At 37.3% G+C, this 17896-nt stretch overlaps 1 non-coding gene and 1 pseudogene across 1 annotated transcript; both read right to left on the reverse strand.

Moving 5' to 3' along the window:
• Positions 1–950: 950 nt before the first annotated feature.
• LOC143645752 (proteasome assembly chaperone 2 pseudogene) lies at positions 951–10790 on the reverse strand (annotated as a pseudogene).
• A 3286-nt stretch (positions 10791–14076) lies between these two features.
• Positions 14077–14182, reverse strand: LOC143647467 (U6 spliceosomal RNA). The gene has a single exon (XR_013158095.1). It is a non-coding gene; the product is annotated as a U6 spliceosomal RNA (small nuclear RNA).
• Positions 14183–17896: the final 3714 nt, after the last annotated feature.

A 17896-nucleotide genomic window follows, 5' to 3' on the forward strand; every position in this document is an offset into this window, starting at 1 on the left:
TAAGTGTTTCAGTGGCAGATCACCTGCCTGTTGTGCAGAAGACCCAGGTCTGACTCCCGGTCCATGCACAAAAAGAAAAGAAAGAAAGAAAAACAATATTCGAGGGTCTGTTAAATACAGAGCAGAAAAGGGTACACAGGTGGTTCAGTGGTCAAAGCCTGCCTGTCATGGAGGTGACCTAGGTTTGACTCTTAGCCCATGAACAGAATAAAAGATGGTGCATGGCTCAGCCTCCTAGGCACACCTCTCCATCCATGCATGCTCAAGAGCCCTGGGCTGCCATGAGTAAAGGGGAGTGGGACTGAGCCTCCATGAGCCTCCCATGCTGGCCACTTGTCAGCTCAGCTCTGCTCCAGGTTCACCCCTCTTCCCCAGAGAAGGACACCCTATCTCTGCCAAAACCAGGCACCCACAGCAGCCCATCTCAAGAGAGGGGAGCAGGCACTGTGCACCATCCTAACTATCCCCGTGCACAAGAGTAGCAAATCTGCTGACCTCCAGGCTTCCTGTGGGAACTCCTGACCATGGAGCCACAAGGGATGACTTCCCAAGCTTACTGAGGTAGCAGGCCAGAGTGCAAGAGAATGCTGCTGCCTTAAGACATGAATTTCCCTGCACCACCCACCCTGGTGGGTTCAAACTGAAGGTACTCTCCTGATTTCTCCATCCAAGTCTCTCCTCTTCAACTGGAATCCAATTTGTTATTATTTTTTTCTTTTTGTTCCACTGAGCTTGGGCAAAGTCAGCCAACCATCCTCCACCATCTTCCCAGAAGTCTTCTCCAATAGAAATTTTTAAAAGACTTTGTTGCACAAAATTTATATTTGTTATATATTATAAAAAGCATAGTAAAACCCTTTTTTTGGTAACCCCCTTTTCTATGAAAAGTGTATACATGTTTCCTAACACATTCCCAGGTACTATAGAATTTTATATATTTTTTGGACTGTTTAGCAGTTGTCCTGAAAATAATATAGCTTGGAACATATGGTGTAAAACTGAAAACTGATCAAAAAAGTGCAGGGGGAGAACACTCTCTGATAACTCGTTATTTTCATGGACAAGGCAGATACTGTGGGGTCATCGCTATGTGCTTTAGTGATCTGAAGCAATTAAGATACTCAACAAGACCTAAAGTATCTCAGATATTGTCTCCTTCCAAAACAAATTTCAGCAGAACCACCACTTGGATTTCTTAAGAGCAACTTTTGTCACAGAATTATTTTGAAGGATACAGATACAAAACTCAGAATTCTCTGTGTGTGGAACAGCTTGTTTTTGTTTTTGTTTCCCTCTTTCTCACCAGTTAAGGCTCTGTATTTTATTTTGAGCCCTATTATGCATTGAAGGGGTAAGTCAGTACCGGAAGGTATGAAGGACTGCTTGAAAGAAGGATGGCTCCTGCAAAGTTATCACTTCTTACCCAGGAAAGCAGTTTCTCAAGAATGGCTTGGATTTATGCTCAATAAAAATAGACCTTAACTGAAGAGCCGCTAGCTTCCCTGCAGGCAATGAATAAACTTTGACATGTGTACTGAGTTCAGTTGAATTTTCTTCCGCAGTTGCATAAGGGTTATTCTCAACCATTTGTATAAGATAACCCGCGCAGAAGTAACCTGTCTTAGACATATTCAGTGTGGAAATAGTCAAATCTATTGTAAGTTGGCCAACACTTCCAGCAGATACTGTTGGTACCGCGAGGGTGTAGTCCACGTGATAGGAGATGGACTCCCTGTGGGGAAAAAATACCACCACAACTCGAGGAGTGGACTAGGGCCTGCCAGGGTAGCCGGGAGACAGCTAGGCAGGAAAGCCCGGCTTTCTGCACGTGGCCTCCACACCCCCGGTCGGCACGCAGGTATGAAGCAGGCAAGGTCCCCCAGTAGAATTTTTTTTATTTTTCTTTTTGCATGAGCAGGCACTGGGAACCAAACCCGGGTCTCTGGCATGGCAGGCGAGAACTCTGCCTGCTGAGCCACCCTGGCACGCCCTCCCTGCGCCTCAGTAGAATTTTAATGACAAATAGAAAGGGATTGAATTTCCCACTCCCTATCAGTTAATGATATTTTTCCTTCCAGGAATACTATAAAATAGGGCAGAAATCTGAGGCCCCAGAAGGGCATGCTAGATGCCAATCTTTATCTTAAAGAAGGGAAGTCCATTTTCCTACTAGAGGATGTGTTTCAGACTGATTTCATTGTCTGCTTTATTATGGAGATTATTACCTTAGTAAGAATATATGTTGCTATGCTGCAGAGCTGTAATAGGTCACCAGGACACATCACATAATTCCAGAATGAAAAACTGTAACTGTAACAAACACCACGCAGAAAGGAAATTCTTCAAACTTCTAACATAATCGCTTAACCAAAGTAACTACTCTCTCTATTAGTTCCTTCTGCTATTCACTTCTCCTTCTCCTTTGTCAGATTTGCAAAGTGTCAGTATTTACTTTATTTCCAAGCTGTAAAAATCATTCTCTTCTGTACCTGAGAAGTGATGAGACAGTGATAGAAAGAAAATGATAATAAATACCTGATAATTACCCTGGAGGTACTCACTGGTGGAAGAGTGGATAAGGTGATATTAGAGTTCAGCATGAAGTTCAGGGAAACACCAAGAAGGAAATAGCTATGAACTTGTAAGATCAGATCATTATTTTAGCTAGATTGTTTTATGGAGGAAGTGAACCTTTTAACACTTAAGATCTCTTACAGACAAAATAACATAAAATAATAAAATACAATAAAATAATAAAATAAAATAAATTACATCACCCACCCCATTCCCCAGGTGAAAACAATATCCTTTGTTGGTTTCCATTCATTCTCCTAATCCCTATGTAAATAGATCTTTCATTAAATTATCCTCAATTACCCTATTTGATGTGCCATCTGGTTCCTGTTGGGACTCTGATACATTCATTTTTTTCTTCCTTTTGTTCAAATCTATTTCAGTAAGTTGGAGGAAGCTTACCATATACAGCAGATATCTTATATTTCTATGAGCTAACATTGGTCAACATTAACCTTTGGTAAGATATGAAGACTACAATGAGGAACAAGAAAAGTCTTTTTAATATTCAACTTTTATTAAGCACCAGTTCTCTATACTGATGCATGGCATGACAACACTTCATTTCCATGTACTCCACAAAATTGAGAGGGATCTGTTCCTGTGTTTTGCCCCTATAGTGAATCACTTTTACTTACATTTCAGTTCTTTGACCAAGCTCCAGGGTTTATATGAAGATGCAGTGCTGACTGTGAATGGACAAAGAACATTAGGGCGGTTAGTGAAGAGTTAAGTCAAAGATTCTTATGGTCCTGGGCAGAAGTACAATGTCTTGGGAAATGGAAAAAGCAAAACAGTTTGGGGTAAATTTTACTTGGCTATTTAAGAGCCATGTTATCTTTCTGGAGCAGATATCCAGAGTGCTCCAAAAGTCCTGCCAAGACGGCTGTATCATATGGACACCAATATAATAATAGAAGAAAAAGCAAAGCACAGCACTTATGTGCCTCAGAGTCCCTGACTTTCCTCTATAACGTTTCCTAATCTCAAGGGGGCTTCCTTATTGAAGAGCGTTGTATAGTTTAATAATTATAATTACCATAATTCTCAACAATGATTGAGGATAGTACCATGTGCCAGGAGCTAAACTAATTTTTTTAAATATATTACCTCATTAATCATCACAGCAACTCCATTTATGTAATAGGAATTCCAATTATCCCATTTCTAGGCGAGGAACCCAAAGGACAGTGTTTATGTATGTTATATGAAGTTATAAAGTCATTAGAGAACCTAGGATTCAAACTCCAGCTACCTTAGTCCCAAACTTGTGTTCTTAGTACGCTATACTGCTGTAGAGAGGTGTTCTAGTTTGCTAGCTGCCGGAATGCAACACACCAGAGACGGACTGGCTTTTAATAAAAGGGGATTTATTTTGTTAGTTCTTCAGAGGAAAGGCAGCTAACTTTCCACTGAGGCTCTTTCTTACGTGGAAGGCACAGGATGGTCTCTGCTGGTCTTCTCTCCAGGCCCCTGGGTTCTGACAACTTTCCCCGGGGTGACTTCTTTCTGTATCTCCAAAGGCCTGGGCTGAGCTGCAAGTGCTGAGATGAGGAATGCTGAGCTGCTTAGCAGTACTACATTGCAATCTCTCATTTAAGCACCAGCCAATTAAGTCAAATGTCACTCATTACAGCAGACACGCCTCCTAGCTGACTGCAGATGTAATTGGCAACAGATGAGGTTCACGTACCGTTGGCTTATGTCCGCAGCAACAAGATTAGGTATGCTCACCTGGCCAAGTTGACAACTGAATCTAACTAACACAAGAGGTAAGAGGATTTGTGAATGGAATAGCTGGCCACCTAGTGGGTAAAGACTGACAGAATTTTGGGAAATCATGAATTTGTCTATTTAAGCAGAAGGAGTATGGTTGATTCATATTTGAATGATAGTACATATATACCACAAAGTCTAGTGATTAGGAAAAGTGTTCGCTAGAAGAGTAGTACTATATTTATTGCTCTGGCCTCTAGAATTATTCAAACGATTTATTAAAAAACTAAGTGGACAGTCGTAAAACTAATTTAACAAGTATTTTTTACTTTAAAAATTAATTACAAAAAGATTAATATTTCCTTAACTGCAAGAGAATAGCACTATGCCCCCACTGCCTGAACTGCATCAAAAGATGAATATGGCCTTTTTCCTGTTCAGAAACTGGAGGAATTCATCCTGCTCAAGAATGGGACCTAGCTCAAAATATAAAGCGAGTTGAATTTGAAAGTTTCTGATAACGTCTTTGAAAAGAGAGAGATTCTCACTGTCTTAGCTTGGAACCCCAAGACTCAAGTCCTAAGACAAGAATTCAAGGGCAAGTAAATAATTTGGGTGGGGATCCCAGTATGCACTACCAAGGGGATAGGAACACAATACAGGAAAGGCAAGACAGCCTATAAAGGGGGTCTTATTAACCAAGTTATCTCCAGAGCCAATGGAACCTAGTGCCATTGGGGAACTCTGGAAACAGCAAAGAACACACCTCAGATTTGTTTATTCAAGGAGTGAGGAAGTTGGGGAATTTATATACCAAATCTTTGTCATCCAGGACAAAAACCCTCCTGCAGAAATTACTAGTATTTACCAAAAGTAGGTTTTAGGCTGGGCTACATTAATAAAGTTTGATGGCACTGGAATTGGTCTACTTGATATTTATTAATAGGCTCATGAGGGCAAACTGAAAACAAGAGGATATACAAAGGAAACCTCTTACTGCTTGACATTTGTATTGTCAAGTCCAGGGGTGATGGTGCTGATTATATTGTAATTAGGAAAAGATTTCTCTACTTTGATAAGGATTTATACCAAAGTCTTTCTAAGAATTGATGTTTATCTTAGGAAGAGATTGATGGATGTGTGGTTTTGATCCAGGGGAATTATCAGAAAAAATAAGGAGAAGATATGTTTGCAACTCACAAATTTTGGAGTATCATCTTCATTCTGTAACTCACTCATCCTCACCCCCCAACTCTTCAGTCTTCTTGGTGTTACTCTGAACTGAATAACTCAGATTTGGGGGAAAGGTGCTATTAGTGGATATGGTGGTTTGAAACAATATTTACCCTAGAAAAAAACATGTTCTTAAATTTATCCATACCTGTGGATATGAACCCTTTATAAGTAGGACTTTTTGATGATGTTACTTCAGTTGAGAAGATGTGACCCGCCTTGATCAGAATGGTTCTTAATCCTATTATTCTAGTCTTTTATGCATGGAATGAAATTTACACAGAACAAAAGCCACCAGAAGCAAAAGGCTGGACATCAATGGAACCCAGAAGAGAAGGAAGAGACCACAAGATGTCACCATGTGTCTTGCCATATGACAGAAGAACCAAGAATCACTGACAGGCAGACCCAGAATGCCACAGTCTTTAGGGATAAAGCATCACCTTAATGATGACTTGACTTGGACTTCCTTCAGCCTCAAAATTCTAAACTAATAAGCACCCATTGTTTAAGCCAACCCATTTCATGCTATTTGCTTGAACAGCCTAAGAAACTGAAACAGTGGATTATGGGATCCATAGATTTCCTTAGGGTAAGGAAGGGATGTAATTCAGACCCAGACTAAGCTGTGTATATATGAAATGGGATTGTCTCCAAGAAAGGAGGACACACCATTTGTGAGGTTTGGAGAAGGAATAGAGAGAGAGAAGGGAGGACCTGAGGATAGTAAAGCAAGGTTCCATATTTGGGCTTTAGCCATAGGAGAACTACTTGTAAATGGTTTAATACTTTTGTGGTTTTCCACGTATTATGGGATGCATCCTGTTAGGTATACAGTCTTAAAATATACCTGGACACCTTTGTAATTTTTTTAGTTTGCCTTAAACCCTTTAGCAAAGGTTATTATACCCCTGTGGACTTCTGTGTCAATCATGGGAAGTATACCCCATTCTGTATATTTTTCATCACTGCAAATCACAAAAAAGTAGCTGCATGTCCTTGTGGATATGGTATTTTAGTCCTAGAGTTATAAGGAATGACTATCAAGAAAGAGGATAGCCCATGAGAAACCTGGCACCTGATGAGGAGTATTTGATGTCATTAGTGACTCAGGATTTGAAACAAACCCACACTTTCCCTAAATTTACCTGTGTAGCAAGGAATTTGACCTTTCCCAAGGAGAGACCTGGACTTTGTCTTCCGCAGTTAGGATTTCTGGAGTGATAGGAGTGTCTTTGTTATTCACAGTGGGCTCCTTGCTAACAATATGCCTTGGGATAGAGATAGTCACCCAAGAAAAACCAACAATATAATTACAGTGTTTGGGCTTTGGGTCACATGATATCAGCATGATATGATGTCAGCTCATTGGCATGGGACTGAAGATTGAGTTCAATTATGTGGGAAATGAATCAACCAATCATGTCTACATAATGAAGCCTCAATAAAACCTTGGACACTAGAGCTCAATGAGCTTGCCTGGTTGGCAATACTCCATGGTTCTTGGAGAGAAAACTGTCCCTGAGGACAACAGGAGCTTTTTATTTGCAATTTCCAGACTCTACCATATGTGCCTTTGGCTGGTTCTAATTTGTATGCTTTCCCTGGAAAAACCATAAGTATGGTTGCAATAGGTTTCAGTGAGCTCCATTACAAAATATCAAACTAGAATTTTGTTTGGGGAACTTTTTAAACTTGTAACTGTTGTCAGAATTTTTAAGAGTTGGGCATCTGAAGGGCTGTGACCACAATATTAGCATTTTGGCTAACTCCCGGTAATTCCAGAAAGGACATGGAAGAGTTTGGAAAGCTTGACACTTGCTTTGCAATCAGCAAGCAAGAACAGCCACAACTAACAATCTGACCAACTCATGATCTAATAATGACACCATGTTGATAGCTAAGCTTGTTGTTCTCTTCATTGCTAAGCTTTGCATGAAAGTTGGCTCTACAACAGAATGCACAAATTGAATTCAGTAGACTCTAGTAATTCGTTAACTACAGTTTATAAATGTAAAGCTTTATGTCTTTAATTAACTTCTTAATGCTTATCTCAATAAATTTTTCATATGAATGCATAAAAATTAATCCCCTTGGAATTGTGTGCCTTTTCTTATAAGATCTTAAGAAAGCATTAGTTTTGGGTAATTAGTTTTCCATCAGTCAATCAGCAACATGACCATGACATGATAATCTATTGACAAACACTGTTATAACTGAGGAATCAGCTATTAGGACCAATATCTTCAAAAATATGAAAAAGAAGCATAAAGAATGGGAAGTGGTATGAGAAGATGAATATATTAAAAAACACTGAAAATATGGAATCCATAAATTCTCAGAAATATACATGTTGTACTATAGAATAGGAGAAATAGATATAACCAGTTGGAAGATCAGTCATAGCAGTTATAGTGCTGGGGCTTTGGGTCATGTGACATCACGTGGTTGAGTAAAATTTAAAACAGAAAATAGCTTAAGAATCAGATATGTCAGAAATGATGAAATAGCAGCACTTTATGTCAACAAGACATAATTTAAAACAGTTTTATCATTTTTTCAGTTTTTTAAAAAATATGTGGTTATTGCAAAAAAGCTCAAACATCCAAAAATTAGGTAGAAAAGAATAAAAATATCAGTCACCCCTGCATATTCATTGGCATTTTAGAAGATACATATATAAGCCATATATATGAAGAAAAAGCATGAGAGAAAGTATATCATGAGACAAAAAGAGAACTTAATTGCCATGAGAGGTAGCTTGATGCTGCCTAATTGAGGGAACTGAATCTGAAAGCTGACAATAGGCAAGTCAAATAGAGGCAAGATATAATAGCAACAGTGCAGACCACAGTGGCTCAGCAGGCAGAATTCTCTCCTGCCATGCCGGAGACTGGGGTTCAGTTCCTGGTGCCTGCCCATGAAAAAAAAAAAAAAAAAAAAAGATGTTATAATTGCAATGATAAAAGTCACAGAGTTAGTAACAGAAATTGTAATAGTAATAATTATAATAATAGCTACCATTTATTAGAGACTTTCTCTGGGCTAAGCACAGACCATCATGTGAATTAGCTCTTTTAATACATCAGACCTATAAGTTAGAGTCTATTATTTCCCTCACTTTACAGATGGGAAACTGAGCTCCATAGATGACTTTTAGGATCTTATACTCTAATGGAGCATTCACTGCAAGGATTCAGAATTGTTTGGGACCCATCATCTCTGTTTGTCTTCCAATTTCTCCCTATGAGAATGGGAACGTTTAAGCTATGCCTGTCCATGCATTGAAAATTGGAAACAGATCATTTGTTCTCTAGCTTTCACAGGTCCACAGGTAGAGGAAAATTATGCCCCAGAACAGACCATACCTATAACCATTTACATTGAGACTTTGTAATTAGCATTGTTTCTGAAATGACAAGTCTTTTTATGTCATATTATGATGGATATTATGATGGGGATATTATGATGGAATGAATATTTTTTGTGTGTAGAAAGAACCTGTGTTTTGGGGGTTCATAAGGCAGATTATAAAGCTGTATGTACCCCTGGAAAACATGCTGTTACAATTAATCCATTCCTGTGGGTATAAAGCCATTGTAAGTAGGACTTCTTGATGAGGCTGTTTTAGTTAAAGTGTGACCCACCTTATTCAGGATGGACCTTAATCCTATTACCAGATTACCAAGGACTCATTCAGTATAGCATTCTAAAGACTCAATAGACCACTGGCAGGTTCATGAACCTTATGGCTGGTGAAATCACTGGGAGCCTCTTAGATTACTAGGGAGAAATTAGTTTTTGAGTTGAAAGAGGAAATAGGAACCTTGAGGAAACCAGACCTTTTTGGACTATGTTACCTCCACTATAGTAGCCTTCCTGCCACCCACTTCTTCTTGGGGTGATGAGAATCTTATTCTGAGTTGGGGAGAACACATTTGGCTGGTCCCATGACTGCAGTCTAACCACAAGTAAGCTTTGACTTAAGCCAGAGACCATCTACACTTCTAACCATGGCACAAAGAATGATGGATTCCCAAATGTTAGACTCCCAAACATTGGAAAGAGGTCAGATCCTGAGTTGTTAAATTCAACAAATGTCTAGTATACATGGAAAGGGGGAAAGCTACTTAAGTAGAGGACTTCTCCATGGAAAGAGGAAATAAAAGGAAGAGAAGGATTTTAACAGTAAAGTCTGCTGTGCATTAATCTTCTCCCCTTATAATTTATTTTGCTTTCACTTCCATTTTTTAAGCTTATCCATATGTACATTGTAGAAACAATAAATGCTAGTCAATTGTACCAACATTGTAATATCTTATTGCTTAGAGGGTGAAGACAGGAAGAAGTTAATTGGTTAAAAGGTCTAAGAATGTATTGGTCTCTGCTCCCAGGAGGCAATGCTAGAGTTTGCTTTGACCTCCAAAGCTTTCCAAAACAAGCAGGATGGAAACAGTTTAATTGGGGAAAAAGTGAGAATCATAGATACTGGGTTTATTTGGTTTTGGCAGGGTCAGGATCCAAGTAGAACTCTGTAGAGAAGATAATTCTTCTAACAGCAAACCAAAGATATAGGTCACTGGTCCTCCAGTTTAGGTCAGACACAGAGCTAAGACTTCCCGATGGTCTCACAGGAAGTGAGTCACAAATCTAGGGTTAAAACCCATATTCATCTTGTCTGGCATCAAAAAGTCCTTGCAGACTTTCCTGGAGTTTGCATTTTTGCTCTCGTTATAGACATTGTGTCTAAAAGTCGATTAATGTTTTCATTAGACTGAGTTTACATTTCACTCAAGCCATATTTGTTTTGAGGGAGAGGTTTACAGATTTAAAAAGTACATTTAGTCTACAGAAGAATTGAAATATTTTTCAAATTGCAGAAACTGAAACCATTGTTTGTTCCTTCTTTAGTCATGAGCAATATATTAGAATTTTTTCTTCTTTTTCTAAGAACACTAACCATGCTGTCAAACAATTCTATACAGCAGACATAGCTAAAAAGAATAGGCATATAATTAAACGCCCTCCCAATAGAACATAGCTTTTCCAATACAAATGGTTCTATTCAGGTCTTTTTTTTTTGCATGGGCAGGCACCGAGAATAGAACCCGGGTCTCCAGTATGACAGGTGAGAACTCTGCCTGCTGAGCCACCGTGCCCCACCCCAGGTCATTTTTACACAACTGAAATTACCCTTCCATGTTGTTTTTGTGTTTCAAATCACGGAGCATTAATGTAGCAGTGGGCAATATTATACTGAAAACCATTTCGATTTGTCTCCCCCGCCATTCAGAATTCACATACTCTGTTTCCTTTCTAACAATATCATGCATGTAGAGAGTACTTGATTGGAGCCATACATTTTTATGTTTATTACTTAGTCACTTATGTAAAATACCTTTCATGACAGCCCTAGCTTAATTTTATGAGTACCGTCAATATTATTAAAGCGTTTTTAGGATTTCAGCACTAGATAGTCACTTGAAGAACATAAAATCACACACATACATATTTCCTTAAAATGTGACTGTTTACACTGAATTACAAACCACATTCTTACTTCATCTTCTTCCTACTTTGATGAGACTTAAATTTAGCTGACTAAGGGGCAAAGGACTGACTTCACGTATTAGTGTGTTCAAGTTCATTGGTAGTTGCTTTCTTCTACTTTTCATTAATAAGGACAACAAATGACAATGAAAGCATAATGCATATCTCAACCATATATGCATCGAGAATAGAGTATTTTCATTTGGAAAGTCTACCTCAGTCTGAGAATTGAAAGGAAATGAAATTTTATTTAGAAGTAAGCCAAACCAAACCAAATAAAGAAAAAGCCCACATACAGTGAAACATAAGAACTTCAACCCTGCCTAGAAACACATAGTGAAAACATTTATTGAAGAAAAAGATCCACTGGCTGTGCCCTTTATATCTTCAGTGGCTTTTACCAGCAACTGCTCATTAACACCTATAAATTACTCTTTATGTTTGCTTCAATCTCCTTCTCTCCCTTTAGCTTCCAAATTAGATACATGTGGTGTTCCTACCCATTTCAGATTAAAGTGGGCTGGATTAACCCCCTGGTTGAGAATAAGTATCAAGTTGTATAACGTAGTAGAGAGAGTATAGGAATGATCTGATATATGTCATCTATATCTCATGTCATGACATTCACACTGAAATATTCCTTCTTGTATTAGAACTTTAGTAAAAATGGCAGACAACTTTAAACTTCTCTTTCGAAAATGGTTGAAGATTCAAACTGCCAGAAAGAAAGCTATCTTTTTTATTGCATGAAACTTTAAAGTGATCCTTCTTCTCCAATATGCTTTATAAATGGTTTACACCCTCTGCATTCTAGTGTATTGTACAAAAAAGAACTTGATTTTGGTTCCCAATTCATGGCCATTTTTTAATATGATATTGACCAAACCATTTCGCTTTTATTTGTTCTATTTCTTAATTAGCAAATGACTTGGAAAGATATAGTGAAGATTAATGCTAGAAATATTTTAAGACCAAATAACACCAGTCTATAATTAAATATATAGAGAGGATATCTATCTATCTATCTATCTATCTATCTATCTATCTATCTATCTATCTATCTATCTATCTATATATATATATATAGAGAGAGAGAGAGAGAGAGAGAGAATATATCTTCTATATACAAAAACCAAAAAGGATTTCCTTAAGTATTTTTAAACAGTTTTATTGTGATATATTCACACACCATGCAATCCATTCAAACTATTCCATTCATGGCTCACAGTATATTCACAGAGTTGTTTATTCATCACCACAATCAATAAGAAAATATTTTCATTACTACAAAAAACAAATCCCATTTACTCCCTTATTATTGATTTGCATTTCCCTAATACCTAGTGAAGTTAAACTTCTTTTCAGAGGCTTTTTACCCATTTGTGTTTTCTACTGGGAAAAATGTTTATTCACGTAGATTGCCCATTTTGAAATTTGGTCATTTGTCTTTTTATTGTTTGTTTTTATTTTTTCCTTGAATTGTCGGATTTCCGTGCCAATTTGAAATTATCATGTACCCCAGAAAAGCCATATTTTAACCCTGACTTTACTTATTTGCATCATCTTTCTTTTATTCTCTGTCAATTTAGCTATGGTTTGTCTATATTATTGATCTTCTCAAAATACATGTTTGTTTTTTTTGTTTGTTTCTCTCTGTTGTTTTTTTCTTCCTCTATTTCATTTGCTTCCACTGTAATCTTTGTTATTTCTTTCCTTCTGCTTGCTCTGGCATTCATTTCCTGTTCTTTTTCTAGTTCCCCTTAAGTGTGCAGTGTGGATTTGGATTTTAGCTTTTGGATGTAGGCCCTTAGCAGTGTAAATTTCCCTCTCAACCCTGCCTTCACGGCATCGCATAAGTTTTGATATTTTATACCTTTTTTTTTTCATTTATCTCAAGAGAGTTATGGATTTATCTTGCAATTTCTTCTTTGACCCACTGATTGTTTAAGAAGTGTTGTTTAATTTCCATATATTTGTCAATTTTCCAGTTCTCTGCCTGTTATTGATGGCTCACTTTATTCTGTTATGGTCAAAGAGAATGCTTTGTAGTGTTTACATCTTTTCAAATTTCTTGAGACCTGTTTTGTGATCCAATATGTTGTATAACCCTGAGAATGATCCATGAGCACTTGAGAAGATTGTGTACCTTCCTGTTTGAGGGTGCAATGCTCCATAAATGTCTGTTAAGTCTCATTCATCCATCATATTATTCAAATTCTCTGTGTCCTTACAATCTTCTTCAGATGTTCTATCTATTGCCAGGAGTGGGGGGTTGAAGTATCCCACTATTATTGTACAGATGTCTACGTCTCACTTCAATTTTGCCAATGTTTGCTCCACTTACGTTGGGGCACCTTGATTAGGTGCCTACTTATTTATGATTGCTATTTCTTCTTGGTAGATTACCCCTTTTGTTAATATGTAGTGTCCTTCTAGGTCTCTTATAACATTTTTGTATTTAGAGAAATATTGTCTGATATTAGAATAAATACCCCAACTCTTTTTTGGTTACTATTTTCATGGAATATATTTTTCCATCCTTTCACTCTCAATCTACTTATGTCTTTGGGTCTAAAATGAGCTTCTTGTAAACAGCATATTAGAGGAATCATATTTTTAGTACATTCTGTGGATCTGATTTCTGATAGGGGAGTTTAATCCATTAACATTCAATGTTATTACTGTAAGAGTAGTTCTTATTTCAAGCATTTTTTCTTTTGACTTTTATATGTCAGGTCTACTTTTTCTCTCTTTTTACCCTTTAACTACCCATACTGAAACTCTACATTTCTATACTTTCCTCCAAGCTTATCTCTCCTGTCTTTTTCTTTGGTCAGAAGAACTCCCTTTAGTATTTCTTGCAGGGCAGACTTCTTATTAACAAACTCTCAATTTTTGTGTGTGTGTGTGTCTTTTGTGTGTGTGTGTGTGTGTGAATCTTTTGAATTCACAGCTTTGATGGATAAAGAATTTTTAGCTGACAATTTTTCCCTTTCAGTATCTTAAACTACAGATCACTTCACGAATTTGCATGTCATCCTTGCTCAGGGGCCATGCTAATCTTCTCATATTATTCTAATTTTAGCATATGTGCTGCTGAAGAGAGCATTCTCCCTCATTCTTGAAGAAGAGTTTTGCCAGATGGAGAATATTTGGATAGACGTTTTTCTCTCTCAGTAATTTAAATAAATCATACTACTGCCTTTTGCTTTCATGGTTTCTGATGAGAAATTGGCACTTAGCCTTACTGGGCATTCCTTTCATGTGATGAATCACTTTTCTCTTGCTGTGTTCAGGATTCTCCCCCTATCTTTGGGATTTCATCTTCTGATTAATATGTGTCTCCGAATAGGTCTATTAGAATTTATTCTGTTTGGAGTATGTTGCGCTTCCTGGTCATATATGTTTATTTCCTTCATAAAAGTTGGTAAATTTTCAGCCATCATTTCCTCAAATATTCTTTCTGCCCCCTTTCCCTTCTTTTTGTTTCTGGGGCACCCATAATCCATATGTTTGCATGATTTTTCTTGTCATTCAAATCCCTGAGACCCTGCTTGTTTTTACCCATTATTTTCTCTATTTTTCTCTGTCTGTAAGATTTCAACGATCATATCTTCTAGCACTCTGATTTTTCTTTGGCTTGTTCAAATCTGCTGTTTTATGCCTCTAGTATACATTTTTTAACTTTTTTTATTAATTAAAAAAATTAACAAACAAAACATTTAAATATCATTCCATTCTACATATACAATCAGTAATTCTTTTTTATTAATTAAAAAAATTAACAAAACATTTAGAAATCATTCCATTCTACATATATAATCAGTAATTCTTAATATCATCACACAGTTGCATAGTCATCATTTCTTAGTACATTTGCATCGATTTAGAAGAAGAAATAAAGACAACAGAAAAAGAAATAAAATGATAATAGAGAAAAAAAACTATACATACCATACCCCTTACCCCTCGCTTTCATTTACCAGTATTTTAAACTGAATTTATTTTAACATTTGTTCCCCCATTATTTATTTTTATTCCATATGTTCTACTCTTCTGTTGATATAGTAGCTAAAAGGAGCATCAGACATAAGGTTTTCACATTCACAGAGTCTCATTGTGAAAGCTATATCATCGTTCAATCATCATCAAGAAACATGGCTACTGGAACACAGCACTACATTTTCAGGCAATTCCCTCCAGCTTCTCCACTACATCTTGAACAACAAGGTGATATCTACTTAATGCATAAGAGTAACCTCCAGGATAACCTCTCAACTCTGTTTGGAATCTCTCAGCCATTGACACTTTGTCTCATTTTACTCTTCCCCCTTTTGGCCGAGAAGGTTCTCTCAATCCCTTGATGTTAATTCTCAGCTCATTCTAGGGTTTCTTTCAGTCCTTTGATGTTGAGTCTCAGCTCATTCCAGGATCTTTGTCCCATGTTGCCAGGAAGGTCCACACCCCTGGGAGTCATGTCCCACGCAGAGAGGGGGAGAGTGGTGAGACTGCTCATCATATTGGCTAGAGCGAGAGGCCACATCTGAGCAACAAAAGAGGTTCTCCTGGGGGTGATGCTTAGGCCTAAATTTTAAGTAGACTTGACCTATCTTTTGTGGGGTTAAGTTTCATGTGAACAAACCCCAAGACTTGGGGCTCAGCCTATAGCTTTGGTTGTCCACACTGCTTGTGAGAATATCAAGAATTCAACTTGGGGAAGTTGAATTTCTACCCACTCTCACCATTCCCCGAAGGCAGCTTGCAAATACTTTTCCAGTCACTGATCAAATCACTCTGGGATTCATCGGGGCATCACTCTGGACAAACCAACAAAATCTCATGTCCTACCTGAGATTCCAAGTACTTATGACATTCAATCAAACTATCTACATGAGTTATATTAAGAAATGCTCTAGTCAAAATCTAAATTTTGTAACAAATAAATATTTTTTGTTCTAGTCTCACACATAAGGTGAAATTTTAAAGTATTAATTATCATCTATTTTCAGCACCCCGCAGTACTGACATTCTTTTGTTCTTCCTCATGCCAAAACATTTTTAAAATTTGTACATTGTACATTTCACTATTATTATACACTCTAGGCATTCCTAGATTATACCATCTCGATCTTTACCATCTATCTTTCTTTCTGATTTCATTTATGTCCCCAGTCCTCCTCCCTCTATCATTCTCACATGCAGGTTCATTCAGTGTTTTAACATAATTACATTACTGTTAGGTAGTATTGTGCTGTCCATATCTGAGATTTTATATTCAGTCCTGTTGCACAATCTGTATCCCTTCAGCTCCAATCACCCAATATCTCACCCTATTTCTATCTCCTGATGGTCTCTGTTACCAAGGAAATATTCTAAGTTTATTCACTAACGTCAGTTCATGTCAGTGAGACCATACAGTATTTGTCCTTTTGTTTCTGGCTAATCACACTCAGCATAATGTCCTTAAGGTCCACTCATGTTGTTACATACTTCATAACTTTATTCTGTCTTACAGCTGCATAATAGTCCATCTTATGTAAATGTCACAGTTTGTTTAGTCAACTGTCTGTTGATGGACATTTTGGCTGTTTCCATCACTTGGCAATTGTTAATAATGCTGCTATAAACATGTAAATGTCCATTTGTGTCTTTGACCTCATGACCTTTGTGTAGAGACAGCATATACATGGGTCCTGTTTTTTAAACCATTCTGCCAGACTATGTCTTTTGATTGGAGAGTTTAATCCATTAACATTCAGTGTTATTACTGTATGGGTAGTACTTTCTTCTACTATTTTGCCTTCTGGATTTTATATGTCATATCTAATTTTCCTTCCTTTTACCTTTACTCATAGTCTTCCTTTCTACACTCTTCTCCACACTTCTCTCTTCTGTCTTCGTATCTGTTCTAGTGTTCCCTTTAGTATTTCTTGCAGAGTTGGTCTCTTGGTCACAAATTCTCTCAGTGATTTTTTGTCTGAAAATGTTCTCATTTCTCCCTCATTTTTGAAGGACAATTTTGCTGGATATAGAATTCTTGGTTGGCAGTTTTTCTCTTTTAATAATTTAAATATATTATCCCACTGTCTTCTCACCTCCATGGTTTCTGCTGAGAAATCTGCGCATAGTCTTATTGGGCTTCCCTTGTATGTGATGGATTGTTTTTCTCTTGCTGCTTTCAAGATCCTCTCTTTCTCTTTGACCTTGGGCATTCTGATTATTAAATGTCTTGGAGTATGTCTATTTGGATCTGTTCTCTTTGGGGTACGCTGCACTTCTTGGATCTGTAATTTTAAGTCTTTCATAAGAGTTGGGAAATTTTCAGTGATAATTTCCTCCATTAGTTTTTCTCCTCCTTTTCCATTCTCTTCTCCTTCTGGGACACCCACAACACATATATTCATGCGCTTCATATTGTCTTTCAATTCCCTGAGTCCCTGCTCATATTTTTCCATTTTTTTCCCTATAGTTTCTGTTTCTTGTTGGATTTCAGATGTTCTGTCCTCCGGTTCATTAATCCTATGTTCTGCCTCTCGAAATCTACCATTGTAGGTTTCCATTGTTTTTTTCATCTCTTCTACTGTGTCTTTCATTCCCATAAGTTCTGTGATTTGTTTTTTCAGACTTTCAGTTTCTTCTTTTTGTTCCTTCCTTGCCTTTTTTATATCCTCCCTCAATTCATTGATTTGGTTTTTGATGAGGTTTTCCATGTCTGTTCGTATATTCTGAATTAGTTTGAATATACGACATTTGAATTGTTGGTTTGTTCCTTTGACTGGGCCATATCTTCAATTTCCTTAGTGTGATTTGTTATTTTTTGCTG

Source organism: Tamandua tetradactyla, chromosome 9, assembly GCF_023851605.1.
Source record: "Tamandua tetradactyla isolate mTamTet1 chromosome 9, mTamTet1.pri, whole genome shotgun sequence".
In the NCBI taxonomy this organism is placed as follows: Eukaryota; Metazoa; Chordata; class Mammalia; order Pilosa; family Myrmecophagidae; genus Tamandua; species Tamandua tetradactyla.